This window comes from Schistocerca americana, chromosome 1, assembly GCF_021461395.2.
Source record: "Schistocerca americana isolate TAMUIC-IGC-003095 chromosome 1, iqSchAmer2.1, whole genome shotgun sequence".
Taxonomy (NCBI): domain Eukaryota; kingdom Metazoa; phylum Arthropoda; class Insecta; order Orthoptera; family Acrididae; genus Schistocerca; species Schistocerca americana.
In genome coordinates, this window is record NC_060119.1 from 171,852,982 (window position 1) to 171,873,362 (window position 20,381).

Consider the following 20,381-nt stretch of genomic DNA (forward strand, 5'->3'; position numbering starts at 1 on the left):
CCGTCGAATGGCGCTAGCTGCGCAGCATTTGTGCACCACCGCCGTCAGTGTCAGCCAGTTTGCCGTGGCATACGGAGCTCCATCGCAGTCTTTAACACTGGTAGCATGCCGCGACAGCGTGGACGTGAACCGTATGTGCAGTTGACGGACTTTGAGCGAGGGCGTATAGTGGGCATGCGGGAGGCCGGGTGGACGTACCGCCGAATTGCTCAACACGTGGGGCGTGAGGTCCCCACAGTACATCGATGTTGTCGCCAGTGGTCGGCGGAAGGTGCACGTGCCCGTCGACCTGGGACCGGACCGCAGCGACGCACGGATGCACGCCAAGACCGTAGGATCCTACACAGTGCCGTAGGGGACCGCACCGCCACTTCCCAGCAAATTAGGGACACTGTTGCTCATGGGGTATCGGCTAGGATCATTCGCAACCGTCTCCATGAAGCTGGGCTACGGTCCCGCACACCGTTAGGCCGTCTTCCGCTCACGCCCCAACATCGTGCAGCCCGCCTCCAGTGGTGTCGCGACAGGCGTGAATGGAGGGACGAATGGAGACGTGTCGTCTTCAGCGATGAGAGTCGCTTCTGCCTTGGTGCCAATGATGGTCGTATGCGTGTTTGGCGCCGTGCAGGTGAGCGCCACAATCAGGACTGCATACGACCGAGGCACACAGGGCCAACACCCGGCATCGTGGTGTGGGGAGCGATCTCCTACACTGGCCGTACACCACTGGTGATCGTCGAGGGGACACTGAATAGTGCACGGTACATCCAAACCGTCATCGAACCCATCGTTCTACCATTCCTAGACCGGCAAGGGAACTTGCTGTTCCAACAGGACAATGCACGTCCGCATGTATCCCGTGCCACCCAACGTGCTCTAGAAGGTGTAAGTCAACTACCCTGGCCAGCAAGATCTCCGGATCTGTCCCCCATTGAGCATGTTTGGGACTGGATGAAGCGTCGTCTCATGCGGTCTGCACGTCCAGCACGAACGCTGGTCCAACTGAGGCGCCAGGTGGAAATGGCATGGCAAGCCATTCCACAGGACTACATCCAGCATCTCTACGATCGTCTCCATGGGAGAATAGCAGCCTGCATTGCTGCGAAAGGTGGATATACACTGTACTAGTGCCGACATTGTGCATGCTCTGTTGCCTGTGTCTATGTGCCTGTGGTTCTGTCAGTGTGATCATGTGATGTATCTGACCCCAGGAATGTGTCAATAAAGTTTCCCCTTCCCGGGACAATGAATTCATGGTGTTCTTATTTCAATTTCCAGGAGTGTAGCTCTTGAAAGTCTACCCAATATATTTTTTGTGTGTGGTTCCCAGGTCAATTTGTTGTCAATAGTAACACCTAAAAATATCACAGCTTCTAATCCATGGTTGTTAGGAATCTCTTTCAATTTGAAGTAAAGTTCTTGGGTTTTACTTTCAATTAGCACCAAGCCATTCACTCTGAACCATAATGCAGATTGAGCAACGGTGTTTTCGGTCAGTGTTTCCAGTGTGGCTAAATCTGAGCTTTTATTTAGAAAATTTGTGCCATCATTATACAATATTGTGTGAGAATTTATGAATAAAGGAAAATCATTAATCGTTAACAGAAACAATAACGGTCCCAGCACCAACCCTTGTTGCAGTCCTGAACTAATATAAACCAAATTTGATATCTCTTTACCGATACACACAAGTAGTTGGCGGTTCTCTAGGTAAGATTTAAACATATTTATACCATTGCCATCAAAACCGTAACAGAATATCTTATTCAACAAAGTATTTTGTTTTACAGAATCAAAAGCTCTGCTTAGGTCACAAAACGTAGCTTGGGAGTAGTACCTAGCCTCGAACACAGTTAGGACAAATTATACTAGGAAATCCATTCTGTGAATTAATAAACACTAACTTGGCTATACATTATTTTTTCAAAAATGTTAGAAAATACAGGAGTTATGGATATGGGCCTATAGTTAGTAGGACTGTTCTTTCCACATTTTTTAATATGGGCATAACTCTAGAAATTTTTAGTTTATCAGGGATCTCACTTTCAACAAGACATTTATTTACACAATAAGTTAAAGAATAAATTACACAGCCAATAACATCTTTCAACAAATTATATGACAAATCATAGTAATCAACACTAGCTGAAGGTTTGAAATGTGTCACTATTTTCAAGATAGTATTTGGACACATTTCTGTGAAAGTGCTCGTGAAATGCTTTTCAAATCAATTATCCTAGATACTAAGTACAGTTTAGGGAGGTTTGTTTATTAAACTACTAATTTCTTCAGTGTATTGATTACAAATTTTTTTTAAATTCTTCTGGTGTTATGGCAATTCTATCTTTTTTTTAGTGTGGTCAATAGAGTGAATTACATTCCATCCTTCTTTGCATTTGTTTTTGGACTTTTCAATGTTTATTATATTATGCAATTTCTTTGCTTCATTGGTTGCCTGCCCATACTTATACATAGCTCTAGCATACATTTCTTTATACACTTCTGACTTACTAATTTTGTACAGGTCAGAATATTGCATAACAGTATTTCTCAGTAGCCCTAACTGTGGAGTGTACCATTCCTTGTTTTTCCTTTTACTAATATTTACTGCAAATTTTTTCAGAGTGATTTTATTTCGAATATATTTAAAAATATAATATCTGGGAACAATGTTGAAGCCTACTAAAAGGAAACTCCCGACTTCAACAAGTGAGTGCATGACTAAACCTATCTATCCTCTCTCTACTCATTGGTCTAGTCGTCACAATTTCGACTTTTGGGCTGATGCAATCTGAAGTTACATTACTAAGACTAATAAACATTGCATCATGGTCTGAGAAAGGGAAAATAATTACATCAGTGTTCATACAAGTTCTCTTAATATTTGTAAATACATTGTTTAGATAGGCAGAGCTTCTTGTAGGTTTACACTTAACAAATAATAGGCTAAATTGTTGAAGCAAATTTATGAGCTCTGCCACAGTTCTTTTTTTTTTTGTAGTGCTGAACATCAAAGCTTGAATTGGTGTACCCTCCAATGACAATATTATGTTTCTCCATTTTGGTATACCAGAGTACATTAAGAGGTCCTCAAGTTTCTCAAAGAAGACATGTGGGTCACCACTAGGTGGCCTGTACACTGCTACTACCACTAGCTTAATACTCTCAATTGTTGGGCCTGATATTACAAAATGCAGTTCAGCATCAAGGGTGTTGAGATGCAGTGGTGTTTTTACATATATTGCTACCCCTCCATACAGGTGATGTTCTCTTCTGTAGCAACTAAGTAATATGTAATGATCTAATACTTTGTACCCAAGCTCATCCTCTTTACACCAATGTTCTCTTAAGCATAAAATATCCATCATGTTTTCATTTGAATATTCGTTAACTATTAAGTTTTTATCCACCATACCCTGAATGTTGAGGAAGCCAATTTTAAATTTTACTTTTGGCATAGCTTTATTTGCACATTCACTTAGCTGACGCAACCTAATGTTACCATATAAAAGTTGACCAGGTTGTCCTTGTACTTCTGGGACATCCACTGCAGTCTATACCTATACATTTTTTGTCATTTCAGTTGAGACATAATCCAAACAAAGCACTGATCTTTCTTCCTTTTCAAGCTCATCTGATATTACTCCAAGAACTGTAAAACTTAAAACACGTTTACCTAATTTGATGAAGTGATGTCATGATTGGTATGTCAGTCTCTGTTATAACTACTGGCGTTAATTATGGTAACATTTTTAAAGTGCTTACAGATAGCTTTGTACTGCTTGTTAGTCTGTTCAACTTCCTTATTCACCCATGACCACTGAGGCAAATCATGTTGATGAGGCACATTAGCGATGATCTCATTGGTATGGTTAACACTTAGAGAATCTTCTTCAGTGTCAATATAGCTATCTTCCTTTCGTTTCTGCTGACTTTGCTTGCTCCGACCATTAACACTACAAAGTCTTTGTCCATTAGGACTGTGCTGTCTTTCTTGATTGATGCTGAAACCTCTCATAAACCAGCCCTTAGTTTAACGATTCCTTGTATTTCAAACTCGTTAGTCACGCAGGGCCTACTTTCCATTATCATTGCTGATAATCCTCATGCATAACTGTCTGCGTAAATCTTGATTTTACGATACTTCTTACATATTAGTTTGTTATTTACTAGGTTCAAGGTCTGTTGCGCCACCTTATCAGATGAGCATGCTGATACAATTTTTATATTATATCTGTTTCGAAGTGAATCATATTTGTTATTAATTGGTAGAACAAAGTCATGCTCATTTTTATTGTCAACAAGTCTGCAAGAACTCCCCTTTGATTTTACGGTTACACATCTACTCCATGACCACTTCTTGTGGGCCATTATGGGTCTAACCTCATTTTCTGGCAATTCTTCTGTGGTTTTAGACATATTAACACACATCTGCTGATCACTGTCTTCCAAGTTAAGGCTGGGTCTTCTGTTTTCATCACTCAGTATTTTTAAGTCATCTTGCAGCTGAGCAATAATTCACAATAAAGAATTTCATCAGATACCGTGTTATATTTTACGATGTTATCTATCGTATTGATGCGCACACTTTGGACAGATCCATTCGGCACTTTCTTCAGGTAGATCATGTTCGGTAATGTTTGCACATGCAAAATGATTACAACGATCACATGGATCACACAAAATACCATTTCTCACGTTTCTGTCACATTTTACACATTTAATAACACGTATGTATGTGTTGTTTCTGGGAGCTGAATTGCTACTAGCTACAACGACCGGCACCATATTGCCATATATCTAGAGTTCAGAAATTAAGAAACTCAGCCTTCAGATGCAACTGATGGCTGAATTTCTTAATTTCGGAACAATTCACGATTGCTGAAGCGCCGTACTATGTTAAAGATTTGTAAATATATGAAGACGGCTGCATGAGATTCAGTTGACTCTTTGGATTCTAAATGGATACACATTTAAAAACTGGGTTGTTTTGAAAATCAGCCTTATGCAAACACAATTAGTTTATTTTTATATTTACCAAATCATGTTTCGACATCTACATATTTAGTTTGTTTGACGACAATGAAGCGGTTCCAACTATCTTAAGTATGTCAAGGTAGTTTTTTGCTTGTTGTGTGAAATTTAGTGCGTTTTGTATTTGGACAATTTAAGTGACAGACGACAACTGTCTAAGAGTTAGTTCAATGTCGTACGTCAAGTATTGTGATGAGGGAAACGGTTTTGAGAACTATGATTTAAGGTCTGTTTCGTAATTCATCTGAAGGAAATATTTTTGTTTCTAAGTTTTGTCGCGCTATTTATAAACCTATATTTTGTAAAATGTGTCAAATTGTCATTCATCCTTCCTTACGCACCAATTTTATCCACAAGTACTTTCCATGAGATACTAAGGATTGACACATGGTGAGTTTAAATAATGTTTTTGGCCCAGAGAAGCTCTTCCTCTTGTTAACCGAAAGACTGGTTTCGTCCACGTTGCAATCGAACATGGAGTTACACAATCGAAGTTTTTATGGAGAATATCTTTGGTAATATTGACAATTAATCGTTTATATGGTGACAGTGCTACCAAAGCAGCAGAAGATGTGCGTTGGCGTAACAACTGAGTTACGTATAAAAATTCACAACAATGTCGCGTAACTTTATTATAAGCAATGTTTGTCAGTGTTATGTAAATATGGTGTGATATAGTTTATTTGTGCGTGATATAGACGTAGAAAATCTATGGACAACAAATCTGTTTGCTGTAGCGCTAAATATTGTTTACATATTACTTGCTGACGTGCCGTTTATAGAGAAATGTAAAGCGAAAACGTGTGTGTCGCTCTAACGTTAATGAAGTGTTTGACATATTGCGTGCACTCACGCAGAGGAAATGTGTTGTCTTTTGGATTAAACATTGCCGAATCAGCAAGAAACATTTCGAAATTTACGTCCAGGTAGGCTAATATTTTCTTTTGTTTTATAAGTTATAGAAGCGGTAGTGTGGCACACGGAAATTTCATAAATTGTAATGCAACTGTGTTGTAATTTTTAATGCATGGTTATCTGACTTGCACATTACGTTTATATTATGTCAGATTATGAATTTGTCGATCTTCTATGCCACTGTTAACTTATGACGTCGTTGTCATTGATTCCATGTTTACAGATTTTAATTAGTGTGCTTCAGGATTCACCCTCGTGCAAAGTACACATATGCTTGTCGTTCATTCAAGTTTTGAACAACTTTCGATCAGTTAAGAATTTAGTTAGGCAACATTACTTTATGTCATTTATTTTCAACGTAATGCAAATATTCTGATAGAAAATTTGGACAAATAACTTGACATTTTCTTATTATACACCACATCGTATATCTCGAGAAAATGTCACTCATTAGTTGGTAATGAAACATTCGCTTTCGATCATTTTTCCTCAGAATTCACTTTTGTTATGAGTGAATAACGTGACCTGTTTTTACATTTTCTTCGTGGTGTTCTATCTGTTATTGTATGATTAAGTCAATAAACAATGTGACAGATTTATCTTGGTATGCAAGCAGTTAATTTTTGATCATGTCTTCCTCATAGCAATAGCAGATGAGTGTGGTGAATATGTGCCTTCATTTTGTCAATGCATGTGATTTCAGACGGTTTTAGATAATATCTTTACTTGTCATTTAACTTATTTTAGTAGCTGCTGGACGCATTGTCACAAGAGTTTTGTTTGTTTGTTTACTTTTTGGGATTAATGAGATTTTCGTATTTATTTCTCGTGTCTTACTAAAAGAGTTGTAACATATTTCTTACATGTTTATTTTACCAGTTTTTCTCCCATAGTAAACATTTAACTCATTGTATGATGCCTTTGACACGAATCATGCTTTAAATTGAATTTTAACTCTACCGTATATCGAGATGTCATTGTAATCCAGGAATATTTCAACGGCAATGTTTTTGATACAAGATGGCTGCTCTGTATCAATGCATTGCTAATTGTGTGCTGATGGCACCTAATTTAGGCAAAATGCTGAACCCAAAAAAACACGTAGGCCCATGAGATGGATAATTAACAAGTGTGTTGGTTGCAAGGATTCACCGTGCAATTCACGTATGACAGTGTGGTGAAAGATGCAACTAGAGGGACAAATAACCACATCATGTTTGGTGATTAGAACAGTCTTGGAGCCAGTGAGGTTTATTTGTAAATATATTGCTCAAAAGTTTAGTGGTAGCTGCTGGAGTATATGAGCAGAAACTTACATGATCACTTATATATTTGTTCATTTATTCACCAGTTCATTCACCATAGAGAAGTAAAGTGGTTTGTTTTGGGGCGTGTACATACACTATGTGATCAAAAGTATCCTGACACCTGACTGAAAATGAGTTACAAGTTCATGGTGCTCTCCATCAGTAATGCTGGAATTCAATATGGTGTTTGCCCACCCTTAGCCTTGATGACAGCTTCCACTCTCGCAGGCATGTGTTCAATCTGGTGCTGGAAGGTTCCTTGGGGAATGGCAGCCCATTCTTCATGGAGCGCTGCATAGAGGAGAGGTGTTGATGTTGGTCGGTGAGACCTGGCATGTGGTTGGTGTTCTAAAACATCCCAAAGGTGTTCTATGGGATTCAGGTCAAGACTCTGCACAGGCCAGTCCATTATAGGGTTGTTATTGTATTGTAACCACTCTGCTACAGGCCGTGCATTATGAGCACATGCTCTATCATGTTGAATGATGCAATTGACACTCCCGAATTGCTCTTCAACAGTGGGAAGCAAGATGGTGCTTAAAACATCAGTGTAGGCCTGTGCTGTGATAGTGCCACACACGACAACAAGGGGTGCAAGCTCCCTCCATGAAAAACACGACTACACCATAATACCACTGCCTCCAAATTTTACTGTTTGCACTACCCACGCTGACAGATGACATTCACCGGGCATTCATGATACCCACTCCCTGCCCTCAGATCACAACATTGTGTTCCGTAATCTGTCACTCCACACAACGTTTTTCCACTGTTCAATCGTCCAATGTTTACACTCCTTACACCAAGTGAGGCATTGTTTGGCATTTACCGGCATGATGTGTGGCTTATGAGCAGCCACTCGACCATGAAATCTAAGTTCTCTCACCTCCCGCCTAACTGTCATAGTACTTGCAGTGGATCCTGATGCAGTTTGGAATTCCTGTGTTATTGTCTGGATAGATGTCTGCCTATTACACATTACGGCCCTCTTCAACTGTCGGCGGTCTCTGTCAGTCAACAGATGAGGTTGGCCTGTACACTTTTGTGCTGTATGTCCCCCTTCACATTTTGGCTATCACATCAGAAACAGTGGACCTAGGGATGTTTCAGAGTGTGGAAATCTCTCTGCATACTGACCTATGACACAAGTGACACCTAATCGTCTGACCACGTTTGAAGTCCGTGAGTTCCGCGGAGCACCCCATTCTGCTCTCTCATAATGTCTAATCACTACTGAGGTTGCTAATATGGGGTACCTAGCAGTAGGTGGTAGCACAATGCACCTAATATGAAAAACATATGTTTTTGGGGGGGTCCGGATACTTTTGATCACATAGTGTATTTCATACTACTTCTCATAACTTTGTATAAACAATTACAAACAGTAAAGATAAAAAATTATATTGCTGAATTACTGACACACAATACAGTAATACTCTTTGTACAAATGAAAATAGTTTATTTCACTGAAAGGAATTACTTAATACTACAAAAACATGTAGGCCTAATGACGAGAAACTTCTTCAAGGCCCTTTCAAAGCATTTTCCACTTGAGATTTTTAAATTTCTTGGAAGTTTGTTATAGAATTTGATCCCTGTGTAATGGGAGCTGTTGTCTGTGCTTTTCGTGTTAGGCCTGTGTCTTTCCAGATGATTATCAAAATGTTTCATAGTATTTTAAATGTGCACATCTCTATTTAGACTATTATACTGCTTGTATTTAAAAGTTAGTTTATAGTATTAGTAGATTCTTACTTTTGAAAATCTCAGTGCAAGACCCATTATAGCTAAGCTTACAGGTGAACATTACAGTAGGCATAGTCCGTATCAGTTCAGGCAGGTTAGGAAAAAGACTTACCTTCATAGTCTCAGATGTTATTGAATTTAGCATATGTTAAAATGAAGGACTAAGTGTTGTTGTTGTTGTTGTGGTCTTCAGTCCTGAGACTGGTTTGACGCAGCTCTCCATGCTACTCTATCCTGTGCAAGCTGCTTCATCTCCCAGTACCTACTGCAACCTACATCCTTCTGAATCTGTTTAGTGTATTCATCTCTTGATCTCCCTCTACGATTTTTACCCTCTATGCTTCCCTTCAATACTAAATTGGTGATCCCTTGATGCCTCAGAACATGTCCTACCAACCGATCTCTTCTTCTAGTCAAGTTGTGCCACAAACTTCTCTTCTCCCCAATCCTATTCAATACCTCCTCATTAATTATATGATCTACCCATCAAATCTTCAGCATTCTTCTGTAGCACCACATTTCGAAAGTTTCTATTCTCTTCTTGTCCAAACTAGTTATCGTTCATGTTTCACTTCCATACATGGCTACGCTCCATACAAATACTTTCAGAAACGACTTCCTCACACTTCAGTCTATACTCGATGTTAACAAATTTCTGTTCTTAAGAAACGCTTTCCTTGTCATTGCCAGTCTACATTTTATATCCTCTCTACTTCGACCATAATCATTTATTTTGCTCCCCAAATATCAAAACTGCTTTACTACTTTAAGTGTCTCATTTCCTAATCTAATTCCCTCAGTATCACCCGACTTAATTCGACAACATTCCATTATCCTCGTTTTGCTTTTGTTGATGTTCACCTTATATCCTCCTTTTAAGACACTGTCCATTCCATTCAACTGCCCTTCCAGATCCTTTGCTGTCTCTGACAGAATTACAATGTCATCAGCAAACCTCATGGTTTCCTTTACTGCTTGCTCAGTACACAGATTGAATAACACCGGAGACAGGCTACAACCCTGTCTAACTCCCTTCCCAACCACTGCTTCTCTTTCATGCCCCTCGACTCTTATAACTGCCTTCTGGTTTCTGTAGAAATTGTAAATAGCCTTTCACTCCCTGTATTTTACCTCTGCCACCTTCAGAATCTGAAAGAGAGTATTCCAGTCAACATTGTCAAAAGCTTTCCTTAATCTAGCTTCTAAGATAAGTCATAGGGTCAGTATTGCCTCACGTGTTCCAATATTTCTATGGAATCCAAACTGATCTTCCCCGAGGTCAGCTTCTACCAGTTTTTCCATTCGTCTGTAGAGAATACACGTTAGTAATTTGCATCCGTGACTTATTAAACTGATTGTTTGGCAATTTTCACATCTGTCAGCACCTGCCTTCTTTGGGATTGGAATTATTATATTCTTCTTGAAGTCTAAGGGTATTTCGCCTGTCTCATACATCTTGCTCACCAGATGGTATAGAGTTTTGTCAGGACTGGATCTCCCAGGGTTGTCAGTAATTCTGAAGGAATGTTGTCTATTCCCGAGGCCTCGTTTTGACTCAGGTCTTTCAATGCTAAACTCTTCACGCAGTATCGTATCTCCCATTTCATCTTCATCTACATCCTCTTCCATTTCCATAATATTGTCCTCAAGTACATTGCCCTTGTATAGACCCTCTATATACTCCCTCCACCTTTCTTCTTTCCCTTCTTTGCTTAGAACTGGGTTTCCATCTGAGCTCTTGATATTCATACAAGTGGTTCTCTTTTCTCCAGAGGTCTCTTTAATTTTCCTGTAGGCAGTATCTATCTTACCCCTAGTGAGATAAGCCTGTACATCCTTACATTTGTCCTCTAGCCATCCCTGCTTAGCCATTTTGCACTTCCTGTCGATCTCATTTTTGAGACGTTTGTATTCCTTTTGCCTGCTTCATTTAGTGCGTTTTTATATTTTCTCCTTTCATCAATTAAATTCAATATTTCTTCTGTTACCCAAGGATTTCTACTAGCCCTCGTCTTTTTGCGCACTAGGTCCTCTGCTGCCTTCACTTCTTCATCTCTCAAATTTACCCATTCTTCTTCTACTGTATTTCTTTCCCCCATTCCTGTCAATTGTTCCCTTATGCTCTCCCTGAGACTCTGTACAACCTCTGGTTCTTTCAGTTCATTCAGGTCCCATCTCCTTAAATTCCCACCTTTTTGTAGTTTCAGTTTTAATCTACAGTTCATAACCAATAGATTGTGATCAGAGTCCACATCTGCCCCTGGAAGTGTCTTACAATTTAAAACCTGGGTCCTAAATCTCTGTCTTACCATTATGTAATCTATCTGAAACCTGTCAGTATCAGGCTTCTTCCATGTATACAACCTTCTTTTACGATTCTTGAACCAAGTGTTAGCTATGATTAAGTTGTGCTCTGTGCAGAATTCTATCAGGTGGCTTCCTCTTTCATTTCTTAGCCCCAATCCATATTCACCTACTATGTTTACTTCTCTCCCTTTTTCTACTACCTAATTCCATTCACCCATGACTATTAAATTTTTGTCTCCTTTCACTATCTGAATAATTTCTTTTATTTCATTATACATTTCTTCAATTTCTTTGTCATCTGCAGAGCTAGTTGGCGTATAAACTTGTACTACTGTAGTAGGCATGGGCTTCGTGTCTATCTTGGCCACAATAATGCGTTCAGTATGCTGTTTGTAGTAGCTTACCCGCACTCCTATTTTTTTTATTCATTATTAAACCGGCTCCTGCATTACCCCAATTTGATTTTGTATTTATAACCCTGTATTCGCTTGACCAAAAGTCTTGTTCCTCCTGCCAGTGAACTTCACTAATTCCTACTATATCTAACTTTAACCTATCCATTTCCCTTTTTAAATTTTCTAACCTACCTGCTCGATTAAGGGTTCTGACATTCCACACTCTGATCTGTAGAACGCCAGTTTTCTTTCTCCTGATAACGACTAGGACTAAGTAAGGAACATGTATTTCTTTGTTCTCTCCAAAAAAAATTCTGCTCAGAGATACAGCCCTCCAAAGATGACACTGCGCATACCATTTTAAAGATGTGAATTTTGGAAAAAATTTTAAAATGCTGTTATCTCTGGAACCGTTCTAGATATTTGTTGGTTTGTTTTTATTTGAAAGATAATTCCTTTATGATTACAAACAGATCCTCCATTTGGACTTATCTGTCAAAGTTATTTTACTATAGTGTTCTGAACGTTTTTTATAAGTAATATATATTTCAAAAATGCCAATCCATACAATTTTGATTTTTTTCTGTTGATTAGTACCATATAGTTCTACATTCCCTGAAAAGGAGAGTGTCTACTTTTAGGCTGAACAGGTTTTATAAAAAATTTTAAATTTTTCCATACATAAAACCTGTTTTATTATCACATAATGGGCTCATAAAAATCAAAACCTAGCCTTATTTAACATAATTTTACTTTTGAAAGATGTGTAAAATACTGTTTTTTCAAGCATTTGAGATGGTTCCAAAATGTCTGTGAAAGGTCCAGAGACTTAAAGGTTTCAATTTATACAACTTCTGTGCACTCTGTTTTGTACTGAAATTAGCCAGTCAATGAGCTAAAAATGTTAATCAAAATATCCACGGGTGTGCTGCCGGTCTATAATGTCCAACGGGCACAATATTTCGGCAATCATACATGTCGCCATCATCAGGTGAACTGACGGACTGAGCTCCTGTGAACGTGCCGGCACGGAGATCCGTATGCTAAGGCTGCTCAGAGGGAACTGGGTTCGGTCGCGGCGGCGGCCGATTTAAATACCCTCCGCCCGCGGTGCGCTCCCTCCGCCGTCCGTGCTCCGCGCCACGGTCGCGTGGTGGAACAGATTGCGACGGCGTCTGAGATGACGTCGGTGTGATGGCTCTGTCCGCCTTGGTCGTCACAACTATACGTTTGCTCGATTTACTCTTTGTTAACCCAATCGCTGGTTCCCAAGCCTTGCTAAGATTATAGCCACAGTCACGGTTTATGAGGTCGTCATTGGTGCGAATTTCGATGGCCTCTCTAACAACGCTGTCCGAGTATCTCGACGTCTGTACCAGAATCCTCGTGCGGTCATACTCCATGGCGTGATTTTCCGACAAACAATGTTCAGCGACCGCCGACTTGCTCGGATACATCAGTCGAGTGTGCCTCTGGTGTTCACGGCATCGATCCTCGACGGTACGCATCGTCTGACCAATATACGACTTGCCACATTGACACGGAATCTGGTACACGCCGGCCTTCCTCAAACCGAGGTCATCTTTGGCCCTCCCCACCAGTGCACGAGTTTTATTTGGAGGACAAAACACAGTTCTGACCCGGTGTTTCTTCAGAATGCGGGCGATTTTCCCCGAGAGTGCGCCTGTGTATGGAATAAATGCAGTGCCTACCTCCTCCCTCGTGACTTCGTCCATCTCAACAGGTTGTGCTGCAGTGGTTGGGCGGAGAGCACGTTGAATCTGCCACTCTTGAGTACCCATTTTTTCGAAATACAGTTCTCAGATGTTCCAATTCCTGGGGTAGACAATGTGCGTCAGAGATAGTGCGCGCCCTATGTACTAGAGTCTTTCTTGCTTTTTAAAGTGCGTGCAATATGAGTTCGCCCATTACTTTGAGTCCAAAAATGTGTCATCTGAATTTCTTTCACAGAAGTATTTTGTTTGGACCATTCTTTTTTCTGCTCATGGAATTCTTCGATTTCCTCTTTGGACAAAAGAATTAGGGCTATGGGTGTGTAAGATTTCACAACTCTCGTAAAATCCTCAGCACTCTGAATCACAGCTGTATTTGGTCTGGAAAGATTATGTTTTGTGGCATGGTGCTTCACGACACTTGTTGTCTTATTTTGAAAATATGTCAACTATCATTGTTGTTATTCTGTTAAAACATTTAGGACACAAAAAGCCGTCACTGGAAACATCTTCACTTTGAAAGAGTCTTCAAATGAGAACACTTATTCCCAACCTGGACATAGTTTGTTTTTGTGTTGTCTTATATATCATTCTTTTATGGATGTGCAAATAATCAGCACACTTCACTCTCCTGTGGTCCCAGTCAGAAGACATTTCAAACAGTTCTTTTCACAAAACACACTGCAACTGTGTCAACCAGCAAATTCCTCACGAAAACACATAACTCACTGGATTATCTCAGATTTATTAGAAGCCTCCTCAGTAAACAAATTAGCACTGAACAACTACAATACAGACACCTGCAATGGACAACCACAACAAAGAAACTGACAAGAAACTACAACAAAGTGTAAGTAATATCTGCAACAATGAAAGTGAAAAGAAATAATTGCAACAAAGACAATAGAAATAAACATTCTAACAAAGAAATTAGTGAGAAACAACTTGAGTGAAGACATACATTAAAAATTATTATTTAAAATAAAACCTGTCCAACTTAAAAGTGGAAGCCTTCTTTTTCAGGGAATGTAGAAATATATTGCACTAATCAACAGAAAAAAATAAAAAATTTTATGAACTGGAAACTTTGAAAAAAAAATTTTTTCCATAAATTATAAAAAAGTTCAGAACACTGTAGTAATAGAACTTTAACAGGTAAGTCCAAATGGAGGGTTTCTTTGTGATCATAAAGCAATTATGTTTAATATAAAAAACTCCAACAAAATATCTAGAACTGTTCCAGAGATACAGCGTTTTTTTTTTTTTTTGTTTTTTTTTTGTTCTTTTTTTTTCTTTTTTTTTTTTTTGGAAATTTGGAGGCCTGTATCTCGGGGGGAGGAATGTTTTTAGAGAAAACAAAACAAAAAAATGTGTTTCTTACTTACTCCTGAATTTTAACATGTGCTAAATTCAATAACATTCGAGACTGTGAAGGTACCCCCCCCCCCCCCCTCCCCCCTGCCTTAAGTGATACAGATTATGCCAGTACTTCCTTTTCTTAATGGGTGAATACTCTGTTTAAATGCTTGGCACGGCACACCTACATGCTTCAATACCATATGTGAGATATAGATACATTAAAGCATAGCATTTTACTCATAATTAATAACTTGTGCCATTGCCTTCATCGCATTCATAAATTTTTTTAGATTTTTGGAATAAGAAATCGATATGGTGCTCTCAAGAGTGAGGGAGAGAAAAGTTTAACACCCCATCCCCATCAACAATGAGGTCATTAGAGACAGAGCACAAGCTCAGATTAGGGAAAGATGGAGAAGAAAAGTGGCCATGCCTTTTCAAAGGAACCATCCTGGCATTTGCCTTAAGTGATTTAGAGAAATCATGGAAAACCTAGATCAGGATGGCTGGCCACGGATTTGAATTATTGTCTTCCCGAATGTGAGTCAAGTGTGCCAATCACTGCACTACCCTGCTTGGTATGATGCTTCCAGGAGAGACACCTGTGTAATATTACACTGTCTAAAGCTGTTTTATCATCCAATTTTATTTTTGTACCATCACCAGACACACACTCCATTGTACTTCATCCAATTCGTAGTGTATGTAAAAATCCATTAGACTCGTTTTATTGATATTTAAGCTTAAGCGCTTGTTTTGGAAGTAATTTTTTAATCCAAGTAAGATACCAGAACAATTTTGGGCCAGTTCATTCATGTTGCATCCCCAGTTAACAACTGTTATGTCATCTGCATAGTTAAGTACCTAGCTGTTGTGTTCATAGGCAAATCATTAATGTATACCAGTATTATTAACAATAGAGCCCCCAGAACAGACACTTGGGGCACGTGTGCATGCCACACTTTACTGCAGCTGAACCGGAGTTGTACTTCTTAATAATGTTGTCCACTTTGTGTGTGATTTGTGTGATCTAATGTCATTCTATAGGTATGACTGTAAGAGGCTTTTGGCTATTCGTATGGTACCATACGTTTCCAGTTTATGAAGTAGCAGATTATGAGATACTGTGTCAGAAGCATGTGATAGATCTAGGGACAAACAACCCACCCTTTCTTTTTCAGGTACACTTTGTACACATTGTTTGTACTATACACAAAACAGTGTAAGTAGATCTCTGACAGCTCGTAGATCTATTGCCAGCTTTCAACTACAAAGTGCTAATGGCTGAAGGCCAAATTAGTAGCCAGAGTGGTGACATCATTGAGGCATTGCCGTAGAGGCATTTACAAAATCACATTATGTTATTGCTTGAGGTAGCCCCCGGCAAAGCTGCCACGCCCAGCCTACTGCAACTGTCAGGGGTCAACTTATGCCGACTCAACAATAGGTCACGTATGGCAGATGCTGTTGAGTAGCCTTTTGTAAAACCATGTTGGGTGTCTTGTAACACTTTTTATTTGCCAAAAAATTTTCTGATCGTATTGCAATATCTTTTCTAACACTTTGCTTAGGACTTTAATTAAGATGGTGGGTTAATAGTTTTTGGCTATGTGAGTACTACTTTTTCTGTGCAATGGCTTGTTGTTATGTATTTTAATTCAGGTGGAAACATGTCATTATTCAAACTTTCATTGGAGAGGTGGGTTAGAACAGGAATGAGTGAATGCTTGCATCTTTTTAAGATAATGGTGGGAATTTTGTCCCATCAACCTGCTTTGCATTTTATTTATTATTATCTCTATTGTAGTTATATCTATTTTGCACATATACACAGATTTTTGTGCCTAGTAAGGAGTTCTGAGTTGTCAGCACCAGAGTTTACTTTTACACTACCTGAATTTATGATCTGGGTATTAAAAGTATTGCTGACCAAATAAGTATCTAAAACTGCCACACAGTCACTAACTCAGTTGGATTTTGCTGATGCTAGGCTTTGGTTTTCTGCTTCAGTGTTCTCATTTACACAGTTACATACTGATTTGTTTATGTTATTCGAGTTTTCTATTTTTTGTTGTGTATTTTCCTTTGTCTATAAAATGTTTATAAAAAAATCATTGGCTGTGTTACCAGGAGATCTGTACAGTCCTACAACAATCAGTGGTACTCTGTTTACCACTGTCTTTATTGTTGAAATTTCAAATGTTATTCCACACTACATTCTGTGATAAATGCCAGTTTTGCGAAACATAGATGGTCTTTGCAATATGGGGCAACACCCACACTTTTATGATCTGAATGACTGAAATTACTGGACAGAGTATAGCTGTCAAATTTAGCCATAGTAATTAAATTATTGGACAAACTGTGTTCTGTAAGAGGGAATGCATCTGCATTCTCCTCGCTCAGTGATTACTGTAATTGCATACACTTCTTGCTTAGGTACTGAATGTTTTGCTGTAGCACTTTGAAACCTGTTCGGTTTTTTGTTTCTTCACGATGTTCCTCCAAGAAAAATACCTTTCACAAATTTCCTCTGACATGTTAGGTTGAGGTACTGTGAAAATTTTGATGTTTTTTTGTTTACTGTGTCATTTCCCTCCTCCATCAGGATATATTAATTTCCCTTGCTTATGATTTTGAAGACACCCCAATGTGTTTTACTTACAGTTGCAGAGCCTAGTCTATTGAAATGAATACCATACCCCCCTGAACATTTGTGAGTCGCCACTCCATCCTGTTTATTGATGCTAGACTTGATTATCACTTTCCATAATCTGAGTGGTTGGAAAATTAGACATCGGGCATTTATAAGTAGCCAGTTGTGGAGGGCAAACTTACTCCCAATGTACATGCATCGATAACTGAAGTTCTGACTGTGAACCTACAATGCATGTACTTCCTATCCTCCCACAGTGTTCTGTAACTAACTCCCTTCCAAAATTTTCTAATAATAATGAAGAGGTTGCAATGATTGAACACTTTTGCACGACACAGTTAATTTATTTCACTTTAATTTCAAGTATCACATCCCTGCTTGTTGTAATTCCACTCACAATACAATTACAGTCACTCATTTGCCACAAGCTTGTGAGAGTTTACCACTGCTGATTTCTTACAGAATGGTCACCCATTAGAATTATATAACAGCTTCCCCAATATGAAATTAATCCTGTCTCCATCGAGACAATCAATCTCTCTGTGCCAGTATGTTCCTTTTATAACTATAAGGCAGCCACATTAGTAATATTGCTGTGCAGTAGCAAAGAAATCATAAGGGTAGATTCAATCTGTCAAGTACAAGACCAGTATCCTTACCCTTACTCATTTGCCATTTAAAAATTTGTTTGGATTGATGAATATTGCTCAAAGCCTGTTGCAGTGTTCTCTCCTACAACTGTATATTTCTCAGATGTACTTTTCACGTACCAACTTCCTGTTTATGATGCCACTTATTATTAGTTTATATGAGTGATAAACACTTTTCATTGGACAATCCAAGTTTCTAGTGTTGTTGATAATTTCTTCGCTCCTGTTTCATGAAGAATTTATCCCAACTTGTAGGAATACACCTTTATGACCTTGTCCAGATTCTGTTGCATTGGTTGCCACATCCAGTTTGTGTCAGAATGTTTTTAACATGTTTACCTTGTTGATTAGTTCTAATCCCAGGCTGAAGATCCATTTTGCAGTCTCGAGCTACTACATTTGTTAACATAGACTCTCATATTACTTGATATCTTTTTGGTACTGATGTGTTTTTATCACACAGTTTTGTCACTTCTGTATCAATCCTGTTTTTCTTTTTGCTACACTCCACTATGTGCCATTTGTATTTTGATTCTGATTCGTGGATTCTTCCTTTTGTCATGTCTTCATAGGGTACACAGCCTACAATTTGTTTATCATCATAAGTCGACCGAAGCGTCCGATCCCACCCGTCGGCTTTGACCCATGGCGTAAGGCTGTTGTGGTGTGTGACGTCACGACGGCACGGAATTTAGTTTGTGAGAGTGGTGTGTTTGTAGGTGTCGTTTTGATGCGATCGGTGGTGTTCTCTGGTGGTGTGTTAGGTGATGTTTTTGGTTTAGTTTTCGAGTGTGGCGTCATGTGTGAATTTTGGTAAATTGCTTTTTTTATGTCTTTGGTAGGTATGGATATGACTGACAGGATCAACAGTTTTCGGTTGTCGGCTATGATGGGGGACAGTGCGTTGTCTCTAATAAAATTTCTTCAACTATTCGGGTTTTTGGATGAAGTCGTGAAGTGTTCAGTATGTCGTGAAGAAATGAGGCTGTATGTGGAGATGTTGTAAGGATAACAGGTCAAGGGAAGTGTTCGATCCCAATGTGTGGCTGTGAATGTTGATATTGGTATTGGGAGATGTTTTCGAGCTATATAGGTCAAGGGAAGTGTTAGGTCCTAATTTATGGGATCGGGAGCTGCTGTTGAGCTATATAGGTCAAGGGAAGTGTCCGATTCCAGATGATATTGTGTTTAGTGGTATTTGGGGAGTTTTGTGGTGTCGGTTTTTTTTGTCATTTTGTATGGGGGTGGGTGTCTAAATTTGTTTATATTTAGTTTGTCCCCACCCAAAAACCCCTTATTTCCCGCACTTGTCCCGTTAGTGTCATTAGGCTTTTTGTGGAACGTGTGTGTGTTTGTTTTTCAATGTATTTTTGTCCTCATTATGTGTACGTAACGACTTTATATGTGCCATATTGGAATCGTGGTTTATTGTTGTTTCCGCCATATTTGTGACGTCATGGGTCAAAGCAGACGGGTGGGATCGGATGATTCCGTATTTCTGACTTTGCTTGCCTTGGCAGCTAGAGATTTGGGTCATGTGTGTGTGAGTTCCCTTTGCTTGAGAGTATGTATATGTGTGTCTGTTTGTCGTCTATTCTGATGAAGGCTTGTTGGGCCTTAAGCTTTGTCTGACAGTCTTTTTGTTTTGCCTGTATGTGACACAGCATCTCTATTGTATGGTGAGTGGCAACTTTCCTTTTCATAAAATTGTTGTTATTCTATCCTGGATTTTCCATTGTTTGAGTTTGCTTCTTGTTTTGCAGACACATGGATCTTCATTTTATCGTGTCCTCACTGAATACACAGCCTATGCTTCGTTTATTGTCATATGAGTTTACTTTCTGTTTTTAGCAAACACACGACTGATTTGGTTACTAATTTAGCATTTATTTTATTTGGTGCAGATATTTTGTTTTTAAGTAGGCCTATTGCTTGTAACTCTGCAGCAGGGTAATAATTTTGTCTGTTGAATTCACAGCACTTAGTAATTCTGCCATTTCCGTACGTAAACAGTCATAGTTTATGGATTTCAGTGTCACTTCTGCACATTTTTCATGTTACTGGAAATTATAGTTAATACATAAGATCCATTTGACCACACAATTTTTGCATTTCTTACATGTCAAAGGATTGAACTTTTGACTTTTTGATGAGAGCGCTGTGTTGTTGCACTGTTTCCTTGAAACCATCTTTGCTGTAGCTTCGAGGATTATGTTTTGGGGTGTCGTAGTCTGCAATACTTGTGCACCTGTGGTATTTATTGAGGGAGTACTGAACAG

The 20,381-nt window shown here is 39.1% G+C and overlaps 1 protein-coding gene across 1 annotated transcript in view; it reads left to right on the top strand.

The window, feature by feature from the left end:
* The first annotated feature begins 5,703 nt into the window (after positions 1-5,703).
* The window catches only part of LOC124566579 (protein dopey-1 homolog), a 378,074-nt gene continuing 363,396 nt past the window's right edge, over positions 5,704-20,381 (top strand). The window contains exon 1 of the mRNA XM_047131121.1: positions 5,704-5,960. The gene's annotated coding sequence lies outside the window, so the exon portion shown is untranslated. The remainder of the gene's footprint in view (positions 5,961-20,381) is intronic.